The sequence below is a fragment of the Astatotilapia calliptera genome, chromosome 10, assembly GCF_964374335.1.
Source record: "Astatotilapia calliptera chromosome 10, fAstCal68.1, whole genome shotgun sequence".
Classification (NCBI taxonomy): Eukaryota; Metazoa; Chordata; class Actinopteri; order Cichliformes; family Cichlidae; genus Astatotilapia; species Astatotilapia calliptera.
In genome coordinates, this window is record NC_137431.1 from 10,081,963 (window position 1) to 10,108,802 (window position 26,840).

The following is a 26,840-nucleotide window of genomic DNA, read 5'->3' on the forward strand; positions in this document are numbered from 1 at the left end:
GTTCTCAAAGCTGCTAATGTGTAATCATAAAAAGGACTTGGCACTCTGTGTTTAAATATTCCATATTCACTCAATGCTGAATGCATTACAGCATTCCTGTATTCAGTGCATCTTTCTGAGCCCACCACTGTTAACATCAGGAGTCTCTTTTTGACAAGATAAGGCTATTTGTGGAATACAAAATTACATATTATACCTTCATGGGATTTTTAAATCCATTACACATGGGATCCACTCTTCTCTCTTTTATCTGTTTAATTTGTCATGGAATAACAAGGGAACAGCTCTCACCTGGCCATTAAAATCAGTTGTCACTCAATACTTCGATTACTTCAGAGCATCAGAGCAGTGCTTCTATTTAATCCCTTAAATTCATGCTGAAAATATGTGCTTTGATCATAATTTAAATATAAAGTGGCAACTTTAACAAAAGAAGAAAAAGAAAAGAAAACTAACTGTATATGTAGGTGGCAATCAGAGCTGTAAATGATCTACAACTCTCTATACTAATTTAATTATATTTATGAATTGATTTATAATGCCTGGTATGATATGATCAGTGATATCTGATGTGATAAAATAAAAATTAGCAATTTCAGCCCTCACTGTCTGCATGGACAGCTTAATTATGGAAAAAGGTAAAAGATTAAGCTAACACATTACTGTTTATATACTTTTCAAAATTACCCTTTCCACAAATGACGATAAAATGTTGTTTTTTTTTCTATTTAAAAATGCACATATATTTTACTAACCTGTGAACTACATTCTTCATAAACACATGCAAGTCTACAGATGAGCCAGCATACCAAACATGTCTGACAAAACAACAGCCTCACCATGACTACCTGAACATTGGCAGTCACAATCATAGGCTTCTTCTGTAGATGTGGTTCTTACAGGGACAATACAAATCCCTCGCTTTGTTCTCTTGCTTATGGTATAAAAGTGCATTGCCATGCACAGTACAGTTGCCATAAATATGTATCGATAACAAATGCCAGCTGGGGAGATTAATATGCAGTTTTGACTGCCGTCACACCCATTCGCTGTCAGTTGGAGTAGAAGCTGTAAATGAGGCTCATTGTTTTGGGCTTAGGTCAGAATATGAATTCTGCATGATGTGTACACACTAGAGAAGAAATCTCCCATAATCTTCACCTCGAGTTAATTACTGGAGACAAACATTATGGAGACCGGAGAGTCTTATCACTGGCTGTTTGAACACAGAGGAGAATTGCCCCACATCTGATATGATTTTAAACTAAATAATCATTGCAACAAAACAATCTGTTTGCCCTATTGTGAAATTTATCCCCTTTTTCATGAGTCGATCTGAAGAAGATAGATGTACATTCTCACTAATTACAGCAATTATTACTAGGTGATGATATAATAAGCTCTCAAACAATTACTCCTTCTCCCCTTACTCTTCTTCCCACATAGTCTCAGAAGAAGTATTTCATTGCACAAATATATGCTTGCCATTTATACTAGCTCATAAGGAAAACTACAAGCATATCATTCATTATTTTTGCATGCCAGCATGGAAACTAAACAAGGCCATCACCCGGGAGCCAAGTTACTTCCTGCTGAGCACAAGATGTTGAGATGGTGACACTCTCTATTCTGCAAATTTACAAGACTGCTGACTAAACTTGTGCTTATGGCTTACATACACAGAAAAATATAATGCCTGGAGTGCATCCACCTTTAAGGTATTGTAGAACTTTAGTGACTGTACCATCATAAACCAGAGTTCTTAGTCCTCTTAGTCCTGATTTAACAGTGTTTACTAAAAATGTTTGACTTTTTAAAGCAATAGCTGTGGAAAGAAGTTAGAGGTTATGTGAACCAGCACTCACAGCTGGGAGCTACCGTGTACAAACAAAAGAGCCTTGTCTTGTTGCCCTCAGAGCAGACGTACTACTGCAGTTTCTCCATGTCTTCTTCAGTGTCCTGCTCAGGGGCATTTCCGCTATGGTGGATGACAGCAGTGAGGTCACTGTATCAGATTCTTGACCATATTTGCTGCTATGGTACAAGCTTTATTTGCAGCACACGCTTGTTTTTAACTGTGACCAGTGTTGCACCATAGATGTATGAGTTTGTTTCTGTACTTTTCTATACGGCAGTATTATTAAACTTCAGCATGAAAATTGCTTAGAAAACAATATTGAAGAAGTGATTCCTCTCTAGGAATACTTGGAATCTCATCAAAGTTTTCTTCTCCACTCAGTCTCTGTCTCCAGCCAGGATTTTGTGTGCCACATGCCAGAGACTGTTGAGGACCCGTGGGGGAGTGAAAAGTGAGTACAATGGACAAAGGCATGTGTGGCACCTTACATCCATTTTTTCTCTACCTTGCAGCTATTATTGTATGAAAGTGCTGTCGACAGCTTTTGCACTGCACCATGACTTCTCAAACAATGGGAAACTTACCTTCCTTTTCTACATGGAAATAGTGATGCCTGCAAACCTAAAGAAAAGATCTTGATCACGTGCAATAAAGATGCCCCTGTATCTTGAAATTTACTTTCGCCACTCAAGAATTTAGGATTATGAAAAAAAAATGCTTTTACAACAGCACTAAAATGTGCCAAAGTTGGGTCTGATGATTGCTCATGATTTTACTTCCTCATCACTACAGACAAGTATTGCTGCATGTCAGTTAAAATTAGCACGCAATAATAAATAAAGTCTAATAACTAAATAAATTGGTCCAGGAAAAAATAATAATAATGTAAAATGTACAGTACAGTACAACCAAGGCAAATTTCTCTTACGCAGAGAAATTTTAAAATAAACATAACCAAGGTGAAAACAATCTTGCTCCTTATAGGAATATGCTTCGTCCTATGAATAATCTCGCAGCGCTTACCGGGTAGCACTTGCTAATACAGCCTGTTAATAATATGGTACTGGTGTAATAAGGTAGAAACAGGGGGGTAATAATATGGAAACATAAAGTATATACTAATACCATATGATAATAGTATATGTCAAAATATCAACCAATATTACCTCATTAGGAGGTTACTACCACATAAGGTTATAAAAGTTCTAGTCCACAGTCAATACAATGCTATTGCTTGCAGGTTATTATATTGTTAACAATATGTTGCTATACTATTATTAATTGATTGCAGAATAGTTTGTTATAGGCAAATATTATTACATTTTTGCCTTCATTTTCTGGCCTGTCATTACCCAGTTAAATAAATTTCAATGTAATATTACTCATCCATCCATTACTACTTGGCATCCATCCTCTAAATTACTGTCATTTTGCAGCTGCGCTTGGTTGCTGGATTGTAGCTTGACTACCAGACATTTAAACGGTTGTTTCTGTCATTTTCATGAGCATTTATATCTTTTTAAGAAAGGCTAGAAGCCTCATAAGCTGAGAAGGGAGCTGACTGTTTTGGCTGTTGTGCATGCGCATTGTGGATAAAGCTTTGAGAAACTATGCACATGCAGATGTTATGGGTCTATTCTTTTCACATTTTTTGTGCTTATATTCCAATCCATGCATGCATATTTAGGATTATTGTGAATAAAGAATACAGTATGCGCATTCAGACTGGATTATGTGCTAATGTAGTTCAAATCATGAACTCATCTAAATAAGCACATATGGATCTGTACACAAATTGTGATACAGATTCAGAATGACCATGGCTTACTTGGGTGTGATAATGGTTGTCACTGGCAACCATTATTTCAAATGTGATCTCTGTAAAATGTTTTGGGTTTGTTTTTTGTGTTTTTTTTGAAATTTTGAAAATACAATTTCGACAACCACAAATACTATTTATATATCATATTTGACATTCACTTTTGAGTGCATTCTCTCACTGAAGTGATGATGTGAAGCTCATCATTTCTGTTAATGTCACTGGAAACAACTAATTGCCTGGTCAACTTTTGTTGGTACTTAAGCTTCACTTAGGTTTGGACTTAATTTTATGTGGGAACAAAAAAGTAGCTTAGAAATGAGCAAAACAAAAACAATAACAAAAACCACTTTTCTTTTAGGCTTTTTTTTAAGGCACAAAGCACACTGCTGAGTCTCCAACTGTTGCAATGATACTAGCATTTTGATGGAGGTGATGATGGAGATTTAAGTTATCGACATCTGCTCATCCAGTGCTGAGTACTCCTGTTCTAGGATGACTGGCAAAAGAGTGGACTCACATCGATGAACAACTATCAAAATATTGGAATTGATGCTGAAGCCATTTTGCTGCAGTTTGATGGAGAGACACAGAATGCACTTCAAATGGTTAGAAAAACTACTTCATTTTATCTTGTCATCTGACATTTTGCTTTATGTGAGTGCTGCACATAGTTGATATTGTTTCCGTGTCCAGTTTTAATAATAGTGTTTCTGTTACATGCAGAAATTCTCCATATTAGCAAATTAGGTCAACTTTGAGAGGGGAGGATAGGTGCATTATGTGAATGGGTCCTGCTGACACCACTGGTGTGGACTAGCATTTAATAATTATTTTAGCACTTTAGGAAAGTCCTGACAGTGATGATGGCAACATCAACTCTTACCATGGGTTTTATTAAACAGGCAAGTTGAACATGTGTAGACTCCAGCAGACTTTTCAGATTAGACATATGAGAAATTAATTTAATTAACATAGGTAGATGATGCATTTAGCGTTTGTTTTAATTTATTGTGTTTCAAATGACATTCAAATAAAAATGGGCAATTTGATTTTAACAACAGTTTTGAACTGAAGCAAAGGAGCTCTACCCTCAACTAGATTAAAGATGGGGAAAAACTCCTGGGCTCTCTGGTAACTTCTGGCCCCACTAAACCAGTGAAAACCTTGATTCCACTGTACCAGGCCCAGCCCCATGCTTCAGATCCATGGATCACATGGGTGCCAAACTAAAGGTTCTACTAACAGAGCCCTGGACCACAGTCTGAAAAAGCAAGCACTGGAAAAAGTGTTCTAATTCCATCCCATGGTCCCAGAACAACCAGCGGCCAACAAATTCAGATAAAAAGTAGACTTCACTCCACTAAGAAGAACCCTTCAATCGTGTTCACAAAGCACTGCATGGAATTCAACTGGACCAGGCCCTTTTATAAAATTAATTATTTACGCACCAAATGTTTTTAAGGTGGTGGAGGTGAGTAGTTGTGAAACAGCTTGGGTGAACAACTGCAGAAGATTGATTTATTTGAAGCATTTCAGTCAAGATTTAGAGTTCACCATAGCACAGAAACAGACTTAGTGAAGGTTACCAATGATTTTTGTGGAACCAATTCCCAGTTTAAATTGAAAAGACAGACATAAAACTTTTCACTCTGATAAAACTAATAGTTTAAGGTTGGATCAGGTGACGCTGAGCCATTCTTTAGTAATACTACAGGCTCAGACTGTTGCAATGCAGAATGCAATTAGATTTCTGTTTGCTCTGTCACTTAATATGTGTTTTGTCCAAAGAGAGTTTGACACCCCTGCCTTAACACATTTGCACATTCATATTTAAAGCATATCTGTGATTTTAACAGATAGAGAGCATAAGAGTTTACTTAGAAACAGTATGAGTTATATAGATTTAGTAATGTTGGCATACTCAGCAAAAAAAAGGTGCTATAGTATGGTTCTGAAATAGCTGAATAGGTTTATTAAACATTTATATCACAGTAATTTGTTGTTTAATACTAATAATTAAGGCAATTTCTGGTAAGAATAATCATTTTCATAATCTCATTCTACTCTAATAGTATCAGTCAGAAATAGTTCATTTACTATGTCCAGCTGTACTAGATCTTCAAATCCAGATGGACTGACACCGTACGAGTCATGCTTTAGTTCCTGGTTTATGGTGGAGCCCAGCTGGTGAAGTATTAACAGATTTGCCACATGCCCTTCTTTCAGCTTTTAAGATTTAATCCTTCTGTTTTAAGTATTCCTAAGATTCCAGTGTTGCTGTGAGTATAATGTACTGTAACCGCGTATTTATTTATTTATTTCAAAATGAGATAATTACTTGCCGCCAGTATGTTTATTATAAAAGCCAATATAATAGCAAGTTGGACACACATTTTCTATGGCCTTTGGATGCCAAGATGTAAACTGCTGTCTAAGGCCTTGAGATTCACCTCCAGTCTAATCACACCATTAGTGTTTCCCTCCGTGCAAATGTGCCTGTTGATGGGCTGTCTAATGTGAGAACTGTGGCCAGGCCTGGAAGAAGTCATCCACTCGCCTCATTTGTTCGCTTCATTGCACTCTGGGAAATTTTTCATGAGGTCTAAGTGACTAAAACATGCAGTGAGCATTTTTTATCAGATCTTTATAATTTAATATGGTTGAGATATTTGAAAGTTTGAAGCTGAGTAAAGCAACTTACAAAGTCTTACACGAGCCTAGGTTTCCGTGTATTTTAAGAGCGTGTTACTGATAGTAACAATTAAAGCAAGACCCTGATATTGATACACAGTAAATGTCACCTCAAGGTTCTTTGTATTGTAAGGTTACTGAACCTACGATATTAGAGAGAAAACTCCAACAACAGATGGTTTTCTTTGAGCAGGCACTTGGCGACACTAGGAAGGAAGAACCTGACATGCAGTGGTGGTGTATAAACACTTGAGGAGCGAATAGAGGCAAATGGAGAAGAAAGCCTCAGTGCTGCTGGTTTTATGATGATTGTAGGGCCTAGGTTGGGGTGAAACTCAACTTGATAAATATCAGGTAAACAAAAAAACTGCTAATTTTTCCAGTAAAAAATGAAGTGAATTATAATAGAAACTCAAACGGCAATTTGGGTTACAAATCATTTGTTCTGAGAGCTCCAAATAATATGTCAGTCTTACTCGGTATACTCTTGGTATCTAAAGTGGAGAAACTCAAATACATTTGAGGCAAAAACTTAAGTACATAGATATATTAGACATATAGGCATATAGAGTCAAGGTTCCTGTATGCAGCCATTTGGGGAATAAGCTCAGGTGAACATGCCTTATTGGTAAACATTATGGTTTGACATTTAACAACTTTATACCTTTGCGATTTCAACTTTTCATCATATTAATGCTGTCCTTAGGGGGCTGGTGTGATTCACTGAAGCCATGGCTTGACGACCCTATTCACCAATCTTATCACCAAGGGAGCTACCCTTTACTGAAAAAAAAAAAATTGCATTGATATGATATATCATAGACTGCAGCCTTGGTTAGAAGCAAGTGTCTGGGCACAGTGTCAGGTAAGAAAGTCTGTAAGATATAATAAGAGACTTGTATTGCACAGTATGGCTCAGGCACGTAGACTCCCATAATACTATTCACAGGAATCTACAGTATATGCCAGTTGAGTCAGCAGATATCAGATGAACTCGTGCGTTTTACAATTGTACAATAACAAAGAGGGCTCTCCACAAGCTCCTCATATTTAAGGGGCTATTAAACCACTTGGGTAAAGCATAAATGTTGAAGCAAGCCACTGATCACTGAGTGATCTTGCCAAATGATTCTTAGGCCGATTATGGATCAATTGCCTTGGACACAGACTGCAACATTGAAAATGAAAGGAACTTGAAGCTCCTTTTGGCTGCTTCTTTATTCACAAGGGGTTAGCACAGTGAGTAGCTGTGCATGTTTGATTTGGTAGACTTTTGCACTGGACACACTTCCTGGCACAACCCCAAAGGGACTTGTGTCTCCTCCCAGGAATGAACCAGGGATGTCTCACTTGTTAGGTGAATGTGCACACCACTTGAAATAACTATGAGAATAGCTGTACATGTTTAAGTAATATCTACACAATGTGTAAGTTATGCATTAAAAAAAAGAAAGAAAAAAAGTGAAACTTGTTGGGGAACTCTGACAGACCTCAAGTAAAATGGAAAAAACAAAAGAAAAGAAAAACAAAAAGTGTTTCTTGAGCAAAGTCAAGCCATGGGGGATAGGTGTAGTTATTAAATGTGGAGCTTCAGTGCATGCTTTGGGTCTTTTCAGGCTGACTTTTTGACTTCTGCAGTCAACCAGATTTATACTTTCTTGTTTTTCGTTTTCTGTTTTTCAATTAACTCTTCAAGAGGTCATCGCGGTCAACAAAATTCTGTGTGTAACACAGTATGACTCAGCGTGCTGTTAAAATAACTGGTATTTATTCCAGTATTCCAGTGCACTTGTAGCCATAGTAATACAGTTTCTAATGGCCCAGCATTATTAACTGGTTTTCAGCTTAATTATCTTAAGACCATATCTGTGTTGTTAAGCCTGCACCTTTACACATTCATTTAATCTTCATTTCTGCAATGACCTGGAATGTGTGAATGTGTTAAATCAAAACTTTTCCACTTACCATCTTTGGTAAGTGGAAAAGTTACTGGAAAAGTTACTGGTGATGTAACTGGTTATTGTTGTTGTTATTATAATTATTATTATTATTATTATTATTATTATTATTATATAATGACACTTCATGAAGACTTCTAATAATATGATTAATAAAATTTTACTATTTGCCTTCTGTTGTGTGTGCCTTCCATCTAAGATTAAAGAGTTAGTCTGGTCCGTTTAAGAATTCTTTCAATATCTTAGCACTACTTTGTTTCATTTGACTTTTTTGTGTGTCATTTTATGGAACCCCAACAGAAGATGAATGAGTTGCTCCCACATGGATGAATTAGTGTCTGTTCTTTTCTGTTATGTAACTATCTGGCAGAATACCTAGTACTAGTACTCTTATGCATGAGGACCATAACATTGTTGTTTGGGTTGAGAGCCCAGATTTTGCAAAAAAAAAATAAAAATACATTATTCAACATGACACAAAACCTCATGTTTTGGATTTGCTGTTGATCTCAATGAGGACTTAAAAACACCATTTACTGAGATGTGCATTTATAGATGAATTTATGAAATGAGTTGTGTTTCAGTGTGTCAAGGCTATATAAATAATTATTTCACATCGTAATTCATGGTTAGGTTGGGCAGTTAGTTATACCTCAGTAAATACCGACATTCAATACCTATAATCAATCTAAAATCAAAACTTCAAAATACAACTTGAACACAGTACAGAATATGTGGACAATAAATCAATTTACCACTACAGTGCATCCGGAAAGTATTCGCAGCACTTCACTTGTTCCACATTTTGTCATGTTGCAGCCTTTTTCCAAAATGGTATAAAGTCCCTATGGCTGTACAGTGGAAAGGCCAGCATGGAAAGGCATGGTGGTTAGCACTGTGGTCTGTGTAAATCTGTTCTACCCCTGTTTGTATAGGTTCTCTCCAGGTACACCAGCAGTAGTACCCATGCTTCACTGTAGGGATGATACTGAACAAGTGATGAGTGGTGTATGGTTTTCTCTTTGGTAAGAGTTAAGTATTAGTTTCATCAGACAAGAGAAATGGAACAAGTGAAGCACAGTGAAAAATACTATATGCAAAGTATTAATTTGGTGTTGCAATTCTCAGACAGATTATTCTACCATTTTTTACATCAATGCAAATTCTTTTTTGCTTTTTAGCAAGTTTATCGTCACACTACAGTTATCTGCAGTCAGCAGTTACTATAGTATATTTTTGCTTTAATAAATTAAATGGAAATTTGACACATAAATTGCGGCTTTATTTGTTTTTAATGCAAGGTTACACTTGCTACCATTCACACTCTTGTCTGACTTACATTTCAATATTCTGCAAACCTTAAGTGAGTTGTGTTTGTATCTTGCATTAAGTATTTGCGTGATCTGTATCACTTTGTTCTTTGTCTATTTTCTTTTTCTCTTGTGAAATAACTGAGATTAGTTTGTCTAAAGGTTCTTCTGACCTTCTGAGTATGAAATAAGTATTGATACACTGGCAAACAACTAGCTCTTTTCATGTACAGTGTATCCAAAAATGTCAATGCATGCTCAATAAAGCAAGTGAAAAGATTCCTAGAAAGTTGACTCAATTCATTTGTATGCAACATTTCCATCACTGAACGGGCAGGGGGCCATGTACATTTCTAATCCTGTCCATTTTGGTCTCGCCCAATGAAAATCCCAGCATCTTCTTAGCATCGAGCTCTGCATCCGGTGTTTTTTTTAGTACCACCATCTCTAAACGAATGCATCATAGCCGGTATTACTGCCATCTTGTAAACCTTCCCTTTCACTTGCTGCTATCCTTTTGTCACAAATCACTTCTGACATTTGTCTCCTTCCACTTCACCTTGCATGCACTTTCCTCGTCACCCCTCTTGTGTACTGTTAATATGATATATAATTTAAATGGGGGAGGGGGGATAATTTGATTTATATCCGACTCAAAAGTATTGCCACTGTAGGTGGAAAAAGTTGGGTCAGAGTATCCCTGTTTTTTACACAAGGAGATGGGTCAGAGTAACCTGATCAGTCACCTGATCCAGACCCATCAAATGAAGAAAGCTTTTACCTTTGTTTTTTCTCATGGAGCTTTAGTATTAAGGAATTACAATATTCCAGCCTAGAAGGGAGAAGCGCAGATTATTTTTCAGCATCACTCTGACACAGGTGTTGCAGAGATGAAAGAATGCAGTCTTAATGTTACGTTTAGAGGACGAGCTAAATGACAAGTTGTGTTCAAATGGATGCAAAAGGCAATCAGTGTGTATAAATAAAGATAGCAGTCTGCAGCCAGACTCGAAAGTTCAAAACTTCAAAACTTAGTTCAAAAACTAAGGTTTGTGATAAGTTTGTACCAAAGCAAGAATAGAACTTACTAGGGTTGGGTACTCTGTCTTCATTTAGATTAGATGGCTGCCCATCTTTCAGCTGTAAGGTTAGGCAGTGGCGTGTCTAGAAAATTTTGGTTGGGGGGGCCAGGTAGGGGCACAGATTTGGAGAAGGGTGGCAGATGTAATTGGCAGATAAAGTTTAAAAAATTCTACCAACCGTTAATCAAAGGAGCTTGCAAGCTCCTTTGACTACGATGACCTGGATGACTGAGAACCTTCACAGACCTACCAACCGTTAACCATAATTCAATAACCCTATAAACCTAATAACCGAATGCGCTTTTAACTCTTATTCAAATGAGATTTTAACCACTATGGTGCAAAGTTTTTAGATACTGTGTTGATAAAGTACAAGAGATACAATCAGTGCTTTGTCAGTGTTTACTCAGTATTCAAGGACAGCAATATTTGCATAGTATTTTTACTGACATATAGTGCACATATGTTTTGGGCAAAAACATTTTTGAATATTAAAATACGAACATTTGTAACAAACAATTGACAAATTAGCCAATTCCAATGTAAAACTTTATCTGCCTGTTAAAAAAAGAAGATAATCTTCTCACAAACTGGTGATTTTGAAACAGGAAAAAAGTGGGGAAACAACTGAAAAGACTAACATTTGAATGAAACCTGAAAGCAAGTAAATACTTTCTATGCTGCCTTATGGTAAACTTTGGTAATATTGATCAAGAACAACACTGGCTGATGATGAAATACAGTCAGCTGGCATGGTGACACTGCCAGTATTAACCTGCAGGGCTGGACTGGGACAGAAAATCGGGCATTTTGACTACAGACCGGCCCACCAGGTATTAAAGCCATAAAGCCTTTGAATGAAAACAAATGCTGTTGTGACAGTCCCATATGGAAAAGAAATAGTAAAAACTTACATGATTTACTCATGAAAGTGGCCACTTTCTTATTACTTTCATATGTTGTTTTAGTATCCAAAACATACAAGATTCATTATATAATCTTTCAAGGGATCTTATATCTGTTTTTACTCTTGTATGCTTTTCATACAAGTTTCACACAAGACAGATACAAACTTTATAAAATTTATATATATCTTTTCCATATGTACACCGTCTTGTTGGTATATGTATGATTTCTATACATTTTACATCAGATAAAAACTTTGGTTGTAAGATTTAGATAATTATTTAATAAAAGCTAGACATTTTAAATGAGAATAAGAAAGAAAGGTATTTCTTTGTGCCCCCCTCTCCCTGTTAATGCCCTACCTGCCCCCCTGGCAAAACTTTCCTAGACCCGCCCCTGCACAGTTACCAGCTGTCAGCTACATAAAAAAGGATCCTGGTGTTATTTGTCTCTCAGAAACAGTTCATAACTTCCCTTCAACTCATCCATGTCACCTAAAAGGTAAACCTGTTTCTCCATCACCTGTTCAGCTCTGATGATTCAGTAAGGACATCTCCTGGTTTCATCTTCATGTTTCCCTCTCACCACATATCCAAACCGACATCATGACCAGCAGCTTTACAGCTGTGGCTCCAGCAAACATCAGCTGATACTAGAAATTAATATTAAATAAATTCTAACAACAGCTGATCAAGCTTAAACGTGCTGCTGTTGTTTAGCGCGACATCTGCTGGTTTCCTTTCTGGCGCAAAGTGGGCGATAAACAAACAAGAGAGAAAAGCCGATCAGCTGATCATTGATCAGTTTCATGATTGAAGTAGCAACAGGAGAGGGAGGGGGGAGAATGAGAGAAGTTCACTATCAGTAACATCATAGCACCACCCAGCTGTATAAAAACTCCGTCAAGCTGGCTAGAACGCAGTACGAGTTATTGTAACTGACAGTAAAAAGTCAGCACAACAAAAATAAACTCCACCTAAACTTGGTTTATATCTGACCCAGATAGACTGCAGGTCATAACTTCTTACCTGAAGTTCAGTTCACCTGACACTCGGACTGGTGGCCGCTTCGGGGCTCTCCTCCTGCCTCCCCTTCCCTCATCCACCTGCTGGCCTCTGTGGAAGCCCCGCCATAGCCACCACCAAACAACTGAGTTATTTTTACACATCGACCTGCATCTGGCCAATCCACCACCTCTCATTGTTCATGCCATTACAAAAAAAATAAAAAATAAGTCACGGGGCATGTGCCCGGTATGCCCGATGGCCAGTCCAGCTATGTTAACCTGCAACCAAATCTGCAGCTCCATACAGCAATGTTACGACTTAGATTATAGCTTATAACTCATAACTCTTATGTTAGCTGCCCTCAGTAGCATACTGTCTGAAATATTCCACAGCTGCAATAATTCTTTAAGTGTTATTTTTTTCCTTGGTATTCTAATTTCACCGAAGTTTACTAAACTCAACAAACTTAATATTACTTACCGGGACATTTATTCTGTTCTCATTTTCTTTCACCGAAAAATTGTTTCCTGCAGTGTGTCTTTTGTGCTTGGCTCTCCTACCTTTGCTAACGTGATGCGCATAGCGCAGAAGCCAATGCTGCATTCACTTACACTCGGATATCTGAGCTTCACCGTGAAAACATAATCGGACATTTGATATTTGATTGAATTTTATTGTTTTGCCTTTGGGGTGGCACCTGGGGTGGCCAGTCTGGTTGGGGGGGGTGGCCTGTGCCCCCCCAGGCCACCCCGCTGGACACGCCACTGAGGTTAGGCAACTGTTTCTGACCACAAGCTAACAGGTGACAATCATTTTGTATTTGTTTGCTGTAAAAGATGGGAGTGTGGCAAAACTGGCCCATGGTAATTCACAATCTGTGACTCTGGGATGTCAAACTCCAGTCCTCGAGGGCTGTTGTCCTGAAACTTTTAAATGTGTCATTGCTGAAACACACCTGAATAAAATGGCCACTGGTATTAGACCAGGGCTCACTCTGTATGCAGTTCCCTGACTTTTTTTTATAACAAAGTAGATCTTTCAGCTACTGTGCGCCTATACTAACCTGTGTGGTAGTTTTAGTCATAATATATAGTATTCAAGAAATAGGAATGTAATATCTAAAAGGTCTGTGCTCATCTGAGTCTCACAGCTATATTATACTGATAATAAATCAGATAAAATACTGCAAATAATTATTTCTGCATTTGTGTGATTGAAATGAATTGAAAATGTGTATGCAGTGACACCATTTGAAAGATTTGACCTAAGATTTTTCTACATATTCAAGCTATAATACATGTTTTTTTTAAACATGTTATATGTGAGCTTATTAAGCAAGATTAACATTTATATCCATGTTCATAAACATGACTCACTATGCTTGATGAATGAGTGTACATGTTAGATTGTAATGACAAATGAGTTAAAGCGCCCGCCTTTCCCTTTAAGAAAAAACATGTTATCTGTTCAACGCCTTACATAGTGAAAATGTCACTTCGCCTTTGTAACAGCTGTCAAATCATTTATGTGTTCAGAAAGCAGAGAAGAATGTGCAATACTTTAATATTTTTATATAAATGTGCCCAATTATCAGATTGGCTTTTAAAATGGACAGTGGCTTTGAATATGTCAATCTCTATTCCTGGACTCTAATCTCCTTTGCTGCAGTAAATGATTTGGGGTAAGACAGCGTAGTCTCTTCAGTGTTCTTCCTGCATATTTCTACATGATGTAAGAAGAAAAAAATCAGTGTCAGAATTAAGGAAACAACAAAAAGAGCACTGTGCTGGTCTAATGTCAAATGCAATACTATTATACATTACTAAATGCAGTATGACACTGCAAGGTTCATCGCTTGGTATATCTGACTAGCATACAGCATGTGATTTCTAGTATCCAAGAAATCTGTGAATCAGATTTGGTAGCATTTAACTTCGGACTTATAGAGATTAACAAAAAAATATATTTTTTTGTAAGTTCCAATATAAATTCAATAGCAGACGGAACTGATCATAGGTCATTGTATAAAAAACCTTTATCACGTCAAAGTGGATGTGTTGAAGAAAATATGTCTGTTCTTTTACACTGTCAAATGTCTACAAACAAACAAAAAAATTACCAAATTGTATGTAGTGACTCCCAAATGGACAAAAACATTTGAATTTCAAAAGTAGGACTTCAAGTTGTGGAGGGATACAGAACAAAAACAAACAAAATGTTGACATATTTTGAACAAAAAAGAAAATAAAATGAGTCCAGGCTGAGTTGTTTTGGATTTTTGCAAAGATTTCAATTTCATTGTTACAGTATGAGTATGTTAGTTAGATAAAAGGACCAACATGAGAAATGTATTAAAATATTTTAGTCGCCGGCAAAACCCCAGTTTAATATATCCACTCGTAAGTTCGATATGTTTTATTGCCATACATCTAACATGTTTTATCCTGGTTTAGAAGCTGGAAATTCTATGTGTAATTCATTCATGACTGAAATACCTTTTTTATGTTCTGGTTTTAGATTAAACATTTTGTCTGTCCTTGACCAATTTTGAAAGACATCTCTGTTGGCAGTACATACTTCAGATTTTATCCTATTTAAATAATCCTTTTTCTGTCCGCTCATTGCACTTTTGTCTTTGTTATATGCTTGTTACATTTTTACTTTGGTGAGTGACTATTTTATAAAAAAAATTATCAACAAAAAATTTGAATAAACTTTTGGACGTCTGTCCTTTACTGTACTCACTTGCCATTTTATGTAATAACTAGTACTTTTTGCAATATTTTGCAGAAATAGTGTATATTTCTGAGTAAAAAACACAAACTCTGCACAAAGTATCATCTTTATCATTTTCCCTACATTTAAGCTGTCTCCTTTACTTTTATGTCTTCTTGTCCCTTCTTCTTCTACGACATTTTTGTCCATTTTTCAATGCGACTTTAAATTAAGAATTAAAATTGCAAAATACGTGTAGTCCACATCAGAAAAATGTCCGTAACATAAATAATTGCAATATCACTTACAATACCATAATAATCTTAGAAATTGAGAGCTCTGATGGAACATGAAGAAAAAGTTGCAGAAAAAAGATAGCTTCAATGGGACATCATCCAATTTAAACAGCAGAAATGTGGGGCATTCATTACTGCAGTGCAGTGCTGGAATATGACTTTGATGTGTATATGATGTGCAACTAGAAAGGGAGAGAAGTGACAGTGGAACGGTAACTACTCTGATAGCAGAGCTGAAACCCTGTTGAGAGGCCATTGCTTTGTACACTCCAACTACATAACTCTCATGCGTGGCCATCATGAATCATAGAACAGATCATGATCCTTTAATGGAGACATTGAATTACTGACGAGTTGGGTTTGGTTGTTTTCTCATCCTGTTATTCTGTGCTCAGTGGTGTAAGGAATGGACCGAAATGATTTTTACTTATCACAACTGTGGTATGCAAAGTGAACTGAAGCAGAGGGAATTACGTTATGATTGAGCAAATGATTGCAGGACGAAGGGCAATGGTGATGTAAAAAAATCTGCTGCTAATGACATGGAAAGAAACTGGAGGGCATGTCAGTATTGTAAAATAGTCAACAGTGACATGTGACTGGTGTGTAAATGTCTTTATGTATATTGCACAAATAACTGCATGAAAAATATTCATTAGGGATTTGGTGGCTGCTCAGTCACCATATTTGTCGGCATATTAGGCAGAAGTATTTTTCAGCGGTTGTCTTTGTTGCCTCACAGCATGATGATCCTAGGTTTGAAATTGGCTGTTTCTTTTTTGTGTGTTGTTCATTTGCTCTGTGAGTTTCCCCGGGCTCTACTAGTTTCCTCCTATCCTCCAAAGAAAAGCAGCGCGGTTGAATTGGAAGTCAGTAACTGCGCATGTGTGAAAATAAGTGTGAATATGTTTGTCTATGTGTTATCCCTGCTATCGATTTGAACCCCTCCAGAGTGTTAAAATGTGCAAATCAATGCTTGAATGTCAATATCTTCAACCCTGATGTCTCTTTTTGACTAAAAATATCAATACCAGTATCATTTTTAACAAGTAATTTTAATGTTTTGCAAAGTCAAATGCACATCTGATGCTGAAGACAAAATGAAAAAATGACAAACGTGCCAATTACTGCACTGGAGAGAAGGAGCCTCTCATTCCATCAATAAATAAGGTTGTTTGTTGGTCCTTGCTAAATGCCTTGTATCTAGTGCTTCTCGTACAATATGGGAACAGGCAGTTATATAGAAATACTCACTGCATTTATTTAGACTGCACAAAGGTTTCTATAAACAACCTGTTTAAATTCCATATATATTAAAGCAATATTAAACAACTGATCATTTAAATCAGTTGTTTAAATATCAGAAATAGATATATTTAGATTAATATAAAAAATGTTCTGATTACCAATCACTTCAGCTATTGAAGTTATTATTATATAACAAGCTCTGGCTTATACATAAAGAATAATAAATTTGAACGTAGACTACTATGTTTGAATTCTGTTTTTATATTTAATCTTTACTCTCAAACCCTGAGAGAATAAAAGCCGAAGCTGCCATTCGCAAGTTATGCTCCGAGTTTTGGTTTAAAATTTTCTGGAAGCGCTGCTTTTTCATTTACTTTTTGACTTATAGCATGTTTTAAGTATAATATAGATTCTGGGAGGAAATGTTTCTTATATGCAAACTGTTAAGCTGTACTTTACTAAAACCACTGTCCATTGCATTTTCATGGAAATGTGCATGCATTAATTTGGTGATTTAGCAAAAAACGTATACAATGTTGTTACATTTGATACTAATCTGCTGCTAAGTGTCATGTTCCTGGGCCCATGACCAGGGTTACAGAATCGGAGAAACTTTATTAATCCCAGAGGGAAATTTAGTTGTCATAGCAGCAAATATACAACAAACAACAAGAACTCATATAAAACGAGTGTAGAAACAGAGTTATGATATAATATATGATATAAATATTAAGATAAATCGATACATATAGAGATATATAAATATACATAAAAATATAAAAAGACAAGTATGTGTTCAAAAGTGACAGGGTGCACTGAAGTGTGATTAATTGTCTTCCACATGTGTGGACCTAACCCAAGTGGATGAGTTAAAGAGTCTGATAGCAGCAGGAAGGAACAACCTCCTGTAATGTTCCCTCAGACAGCGAGGTTCAGGGAACATGTTGCTGAAACTGCTCTTCAGATTGTCCAGTGTTTTATGGAGGGGGTGGGAGTCAGTGTCCATGATTGCCAGCAGTCTTGCCAGCATTCTGTCACTGATCACCTCCTTGGACGATTTGTTTCTGACTTATTTAATATTCTAAAGTTCAGTTGATGTTTCTGGTTTTGGTTCTTACTGTTGTGATTCTGCTCTGTGTAGTATTTGTACATTCTAGTGTTAGTTTTGTCATCTTGTCTTTCATTTTCTGTTTCCATGCCTCCCCTGTGTTCCACATTCCATGTCTGCCACTTTGTCTTCATGTTTGTTTATCTCTTGTGTGGGTTCTATGTTCCCTTCTGTCTCCCCAGTCTGTTGTGTCTCCTTGTCAGGTTACTCCCAGTCCTAGTCGTAAGTTCATGTGTCTTTATCTGTGTCTTGGCGTTGGTTCCTGTTTTACTTTGATAGTCTCCGCCTTGTGTGCATCAAGTTTAGTTTTGCTTCCCGTCTCGTCAGTCTGATTAGTGTCAGCTGTGTTCCCACCTGTGGCCCGTTTCCTCGTTATCCTTTGTGTGTATATATTGCCTGTGTTCCCCTCTGTTCTCTGCCATATTCTCCCTCATTGTAGGTAGTGGTTGTGTCTGTCTGTTTTCCTTCCCATCACTGAGTCAGTTTACTTTATGTTTTATAAAAATGTGGGACATGATACTAAAGAGGTAATTAACACTGTGGACATTGGGAGAAAGGGGAGGGATATGCTATCCATTCCTACATAAAATAGGATAATTTGTCACCCTTATCCCAACCATGTTTAATAATAAGAAACCAATCATTAACGAATCAGTAGATTTTTTTTTTTTTTTTAATTTATATCCCATTGCTTGTTTACAGCAAAAATGTTAATAGCTATCAAATTCCATGATAGGAGACATGATTATGCCCCTAACCACTGATTAATCACCAAACTGCCTGCATTTTTTCATTCAAATAAGCAAAAAGTCCCCCCCAAGAAACCACTACACACACATTTTTAAAAAGTTTTTTCAACATATATACGCCTTAAGATTTGAAGCTTTTACCAAGCTTTTTGTAAAGGTCACATATCTCTTATCTGTGCTCCCTGAATTCCTTTTCACACTATTCTTATCTTCAGCTAAAAGAACATCCTCATATCATGACAGTTCTGTTTGTGTTAGATTCATTCCATTCAGGTTATCCTCATCTTAAATCCAAGCTGTGTGGTGTGTCATTTGTTTGAGTGATGTACTTTTGTGAATTACGTGGTCAGATTTGTACGCTGATGTGCTGCTTTTTGTCATCCTGACATCTCATTCCAAGCATGCAAATGTCACTGTGTAGAACTTTTTCCTTAAAAGGGAAAAAAACTGGAATTCAAGTCAAATCATTAGTTGGAGTGTTCCAAAAAATATTTCAGTGGCTAGAACTGTCAAAATTATTAACCTCTGCTGCATTCTGATTGCATGTGGAGTTTGATGGGGAGCAGATGTCTTCAGCTTCCGGTACTTTTATTTAATCTGCACTTTTAGTCAACAGCTTCCCTGCTGGAGGAGCCATCCAAGTTAAAACACAATGAAGCAAGTTTATTTTTATTTCTTCAAATACATCAAATCATACAGTATATTACATCCTCTCCACTTCAGTACAGATATACATGGTTCTCCCTCTCCACAACCCAATAAACGTGTTATGCCTCTCAGGAGGACTTCACTCCCATTAAGTTCACACACAGTTCACTTTTTAAGGAGATAAGGGAGTCCTTTGACAGGGGGTCATTCCACTCGCAACCACTCTCACTTCGAAAACATCAAGCACTGACATGTGAAATTGACTGTGGATTTGAAAAGCCTACACTGCATGTATGAAATTCACTCAAACTGAGAGGTATCTAATAAAACCAGGCAAATTGAGATGCAACCGAATTTTATGCTTAATTTAAGAAACATTAAAGCTGCACTATGCAGATATCCGTAAAAGGAAAAAGAAAGACAAATTTGAAAGCCCTTACAACGAGATGAGCATGGGCATACTAAAAATAAATCAATGCTGACTTTTGGCACTACTAAAGATCAGCTTTCCCAGGTGAAGGCCTCTGATTATCTCACTGTGCCTCTGTGACTTTTCTCAACGAGGACTTTGCTGCTTATTATATTATTTTATACTGCACGCCTTATCTGGTCTGAAAAGATCTGTGATTGGCTAAAGCCTCTCCTAATGGATTAAACTTTCCAATTCATGAAAACAGACCGCAGAGCAGATTTAGAAGTCTGGTTCGCAATATGCTGGAAATGCCAAACATGTTTACTACCCACTAACAAAATGCAGTAGAGCACTTTTGGACACTTTTTTTTTGGGGGGGGGGGGGGGGTAGTTATGAGTGATATAAATTGACTTTTTTTTTTTTTTGCCCTGGAATTTATGTCGCCATCTTTACTACTGTAGAATCCAGCTATAGATTTCAATGTAATATTCATCTAGGCTGCATAATGTCTCCGGAAGAGCGTACTAGTTCCTTTAGCTTGAAATACAGATGCAATTTTATTCCCACCGTCCAAAGACATGCAGCTTGTGGGGATAGGTTAATTGGATAATCCAAATTGTCACTAGGTGTGAATGTGCGAATGAATGTGAGTGCAAATGGTTGTCTGTCTTTGTGTGTTGGCCCTGCGACAGACTGGCGACCTGTCCAGGGTGTACCCCGCCTCTCGCCCTATGACAGCTGGGATAGGCTCCAGCGCCCCCCGCGACCCTGAAAAGGACAAGCGGAAGTGAATGGATGGATGGATGGATGGATGGATGGAAGTCAATCTACTACTTTGTCAAACAGTAGAAGCATTTCTTCGCAGTTAAACAAACTGTTTCACCTCAAACTCTTGCTCTTTTTGTCTGTCAGTGTTTCTGAGAGTAAAAGTGCCAAGTCAAGTGTTGTGCCACTAACAGAATAAGATAAAAGGGTATAAGACAACAAGTTTGGACAACTTTGTGAAGCATGAGATTATTTTTGTCAGCAAAAGTATAATGCTGTAGCAAAAAAATAAAAAAAATAAAAAATAATGGAAATAGAATGAACAGAACAAACTCCAAAGCCTGTACAAAGACATAAATCAGTTAGAATGTGTTGGGGATGATTCCCAAACGAATTCACCCCCAGACTGTTTATTTCTTTGTCATTCTTGCTTTTAAACATTTGTTTCCTGAGGTTTTTTTCTCCTTACAGTGCCCTGGAGGTGTGCATTTCTGTGTGTCTGTATATATCGACAATTTAGTATATTAGTGGTTTTGAATGGAGGAATCCGTTATGCACCGGTGACAGCATAAGACATGCAGTCAGCAAAACTGGCGAATCTTTTTTGTTAGTGTCATAAAATCTCCCAGACATTTTCAGGGTCACACAGCCACAGAAATAGAGTATATATTTTTTTGGACAACTCATGCAAGTGAGGTAAATCAGTGTCTCTGTGAATCTGATGGCTGTAAGACTTGTATTGGCCGTGCATTTATTTATTTATTTAACATGTTCTGGTCATAAGCCACACTTTCTGGAAATAATTGCATCCTTTCAAAAACCAATGAGTGACGCATCGCAACAGCATCAGTGAGAGAAAACAAGATGTTCTTTAGTGACAACATTGCTGTCTGGCAGAAGAGTGGGATTACTTGAGCATCTCTCAAGGCTCAAAAATCAATATGTGGTGTTATTTGAGATGTTATTACTTGAAGAAAATTGCCAATAATTAATAACTTTTCCAGCCAAAATGTATTCTGTCTGCCTAAATGGTTAAGTAAAATTGGTGACTTGACTTAGTGTGCAGGAGAGCATCTCTTCCCAACTATTTCTGCAATCAGTATAGTGGATATTTCTTTAGCATGCTCCTCAATATGAAAAACAAATGTGATGCTTGTTGTTGCTCTCTCTGTTGCCTGTCTTAAAGACTTTTTTTTTGTGTTTACCACGGAAGGCACACCAGGAGCGGAGAGAGGAGATGTGTATAAGCTCCTTGACAGAACCATGTAATATTTCACAATTTACCTGTCAGCTGTCAGAGCTTTAGTAGACATCAGGGGGCCGCCGGTATACATGCATGCACAACTTTTCACTCAAAACGTGACTGACATTTTATTCAGAAAAGATTTTAGTGCAATAACCTGTTGGGTTCCAACAATATAAATTTTTTGTCATTCTGAAAAAAAATGTCAACATATTGCCACTTAAATACTACAGTTAATACACAAGTAACAATGAAAGGATATGTGTTGTCGATAAATATGGCTCAGATTACAGTATGCGATGGTTGTGCATGACACACAAAAGCCTTTCCAGTGTTAGAAGGTCCAGACCTTGGGTTTTGCATGTGTGCACAATCTTACTGTGACGGTTATGTATAACATGCGGCAATCTGGTGCAGAGAATGCATATTCTGCCTTTGCGCATACTTGTTTAGCCTTGAAACAACAGTATGATCTATCTTTCCCTTGAGGTCTATAAAAGCTGTTAAGAAAATCACAGTGCATGTAGTAGAAACAAAACAGAAGAAGATGATGCTGAACATATAAGATAAAGTAACCAAAGTTGTAATTTAAGTTTAAAGTGCATACTGACTATTCAATACAATAGCAAGTCAATATGAATACAGATATCTATTATATCAGTAATCCTATTATTTCTTTAGCTGAGATTCTGTTTTGTATGTGGCATTGGTATTACCTAGAAAGGTGTGATTGAGATCGATCGATCGATCTATCTATCTATCTATCTATCTATCTATCTATCTATCTATCTATCTATCTATCTATCTATCTATCTATCTATCTATCTATCTATCTATCTATCTATCTATCTATCTATCTATCTATCTATCTATCTATCTATCTATCTATCTATCTAAGACATAGATGAAGACAAAGTATTTGTGTACCAGCTTGTTGGTATCTCATCCATCTGTCTTATTCATTTTCAAGTACACTATATGAGTCTAAGCCTTTGTAAATAAAAGACCTTCATTGTTCCAGCTCCTGCAGTCATTTGGGAGAACAGGATATACACCACCTTGCAAGCTTGCCTCGGGATGACTAGCAGTCATGCAAGTAACTTTTTACATGAGTTCTGAGTTAAACAGCAGCATGTTGCTCCATGTATAATGCAGAATGATTCTACAGTTTGATTATATTCCAATTTGGGTTAGTACTTGTTGTGAGTTACTCAGCCCTTTAGAACCGCTTTCACTCAGGAATGCTGCTGATTGGAATTTTGCACAGAAGAGCAAAATAGAGTAAAAATAGAGGCACAAAAATAGTGCAGAAAGTCTCTCAAAGAGATGTATTAGAGCACAGTGTTTCAAGAATTTGTTTTAGAACATCCACAAATTGAACACTTTGAAACACCTGTCAGCGATTCAGTACTTCTGCCTCAGGGAATCAAACTCTCAGTCTCAAGCTGAAAAGCTGACATTAAAGGAATAGTGTTCAACATTGTACACAGCAGACTAGTGAAGGCAAGAATGAGTGTTTAAAAAAACAGCTTGTTGACATATGTACACCCTCAACCTTAGGGGTGTTTATCAGTATAAAAAGTAAGTTGTCACAACACAATAAATTAGCATTTTTTGCCAAATGTCATATATATACTTTTTTTCCTTTCTTTTTTTTAAACTATGTATAAAAAGTGACACTGAACCTGCCCGTAAACTGTAAAGAATTCCTCACCCACGACACTTATACTGTTAAGAGGATTATTTTCAGGTGTGGCGAATGCGTTATTAACCATCTTTTGAGCTATGCTATTCTATATGAGTGAGCTTCTCCAGTCCTGCACATTGTGGGGAGGAGAGCATCATGGGGCTGCCTTGACAAGCTCATCCATCAGCACAGCATGTTCAAGTCCCCATCAAATGCCTGCACCGCTCCATAAAGTGGAGGAGGAGAGGTGTCACTCCCTAAACAGGATATATGGTCTCTCACTGAGACACAAATTAGACAGTAAATACATTACAGTAGAAGTAGCCACTTCCGTGGCAACATGTTTGTGCTGCCGCTGTGCCAAAAACAACACCGCAGGAATATTAGAGGTGGCTGCTTGCCTGCCAACAAGACATATGCATTTGCATTAGATTACCCCCAGTGTCTCACTCACATCAAGCTTCAATGACAGCTTTATCTATAAAGGAGAGACCACTATAAATTAGTGACTCACTTCATAAAATACACATACTCTGATTATTATTACCCTGGCACTGAAACGCAAGTAGAATTATTAATTTATTTATTTTTATTTTTTTCTAGTTTGTGTAATATCATAATTATCATCACTTTCAACTCTGAAACTGGAGGCACAGATGGCACCCAGCCCATTGCAAATTCCCAGTTTAGTATGGCCAATTCCCAGCAGTGTGAGTGCCTCTGCTGCTGGCCTGGAGAGGGTGTAGGCAGCCACACATATTTTTTTTACATACAGTGTCACTGTTTGTAGCTGCTGTACCAGTGAGCAGCCCTAGCATGCATAACCCCTCAACCCCGCTCTACTATCGCATCCACCAAACAACACAAGCTATAAATACCAAAACCCTAATATTCTTAACATCACTACCTGTGCCAGGCATATTTTTCATCAGAGACCACAAATTTAAAAAAAAAATCAAGCAACAGAATGGTCCATGTAACACCTTGGAATTAAAAAAAAAAAAAAAAAGAAAAAAAAACCCTGAATAAATAAATGAATAAAGAGCTGACAAAGTAAGTGTATAATTGAAATGGGGCATTACCTGAAGGAGAGAATGGAGAAGTCATGTTTGCTTTTAGCGTTGCTCGGATTCTATGAAATGTGTGAGGACATTACCAGTTTCATGGCTGGTAAGGGAAATGTTTGTTGTAGAGCTGGCGAATAAAAGCAGAAGCAGTTTGTCTTTTCTATGTGTTGTAACAGAGAATTTCCATACCCCTAACATCTAAATGTAACACTGGAAGGACACAAACTGGGCATTCATGAATATGCATGCTGCAGTAAAAGGCACTTCAGACAAAACTGCCTTCACTAGGAGAGCCAAACGCAATAGGAAAGGTACAATTTTAGGAATTGGTTTACAAACCTTGATGCACATAAATAAACTTTTGAAAGTTTTACGAAACCATCTGCAGTCGACGCAAGAGAGAGTTTTCCAAAATACCGACACATAGAGCTGAATTAATTACAGTGGAACAGCCCACTGAGGGCCAAGTTTGAATCTCTGGAGGCAAAGGAGTTTGCCCCTTTCATCTCAGACACAATACCACAACTCCGCCTTAAGGCTGCCGCGTGCTGAGGATGTTTGGAAGCATCTATTTGTGTAAACAAATGTTCTCCGTGATGAGGTTCAACAATCATCTCGCAGGTCTGCCTGACAGACAAGAGCAGGTATCTATTTTTTTTTTTCAAAGCTGTCTGTTGTCTCACTACAATGTATTATTTCAGTAACAGCTTTCACATTTTCACAGTTTTTTTTTCTTTCAAATGAGTGATCACAGTCAAGTCTATGCAGTCAAACTAGAAGGGCAGCAGATGCACAATGAGTTATATCAAACACACACACACACACACACACACACACACACACACACACACACACACACACACACACACACACACACACACACACACACACACACAAAATACTTGGAAATCATAACAAAAAAGCAGACAGTTTTATTGAATTACTACAGATAGGAAGAAATGGTGCAATGAGAGAGGCTTTGTCTTGATTGATTTGCAAGGAACAATACAAAACAATCTTTATTAAACTAAATATTGACAGCATGAGGCGCACTGTCAGAATGTATGAAATGAGAGAAAGGTCAAAAACATGATTTGGGTCTACATGTTCGACAAAAGGTTAGTGACTGTGTCAGAATAGTTACTATCTGTCAGTCTATAATAAAATAACTGGCCCATTTTAAAATGTCACAAACAGGCTTTATTATCCAGTGAGATTGCGCTCAGTAAAATATCATGCTTTTTATTTTAATATTTATTTTTTTGTGAGGCTTTTTGTTTGTCAATATTGAGTTGACAGTGCATACTCTGTGTGTATGTTTTGGTCTGCTGTGCCAGTCTGAGTCAAAAATATTCAGAGTATTCAGACAACAGTGTCAACATGTCGCTCCACACTCAAAACAGACACAGAGGAACCGAAATAGCCTCAAGATTATAATTAAAAAGAACCGACATCAATCGATGTAAAACACTGGAAATAGCAGGTGAGGAAACACCATGACTCAAAGCAACTCTGCCGGGCATTGTCATCTGACTTAACATTTTATTTTAGTACATTCCCTTTCACAGGCTATTTTTGTTATTTAAATGTAGATAGAGACAATAGTTATATAGTTTGGTTAACATGCAATATATGATCTTAAAACAAAAGACTATTGAATAATTGTAGCATTGTTGGGCTTGCAATGGACATTTTTAAAGGCTGAAAATCAATGCAGAAGAAGCCCATATATTGCCACCTTTTATTTTTTGCATTCATCTGCGTTATAGGATCTGTCGGCAACAGTTTCATTTGAGATTTGTACAAGCACATATTCACTGGAATTCACCTTAAGCTTCCTAACCATCATCCTCTTGTGTTTGGTGGTTCTCGTGCTGGTGGATACTGGACACTCATACAGTAGCAATTTCCCCATAACAGTACAGGCTGACCCTTAATCTTCCTTTTTTTTTTCTTTTTTTTTTTTTACTTTAACCAGGTCTATTATTTATTAAATTTATTGATTAAGATATGAAACACTCTATTCAGACAATAAACTCTTAGAAAATTATTTCCTGTATACTGTTGCTCTTTAAAATGAATACAGGTTTAGGACACTTGTTGACTGGCTGTGCTTTTCAGACCCAGAAACTTGTCCGTGTCCATTTCTTATATACATTTCATATCAGTTTCATTTTAGCAATTCATCTACTCTCATTTTACCAGCTTCAGGCATAGATGAGTAGTGTGCTAAAGAGATCTGGTGAGCTCAACCCATTCTAATTCCA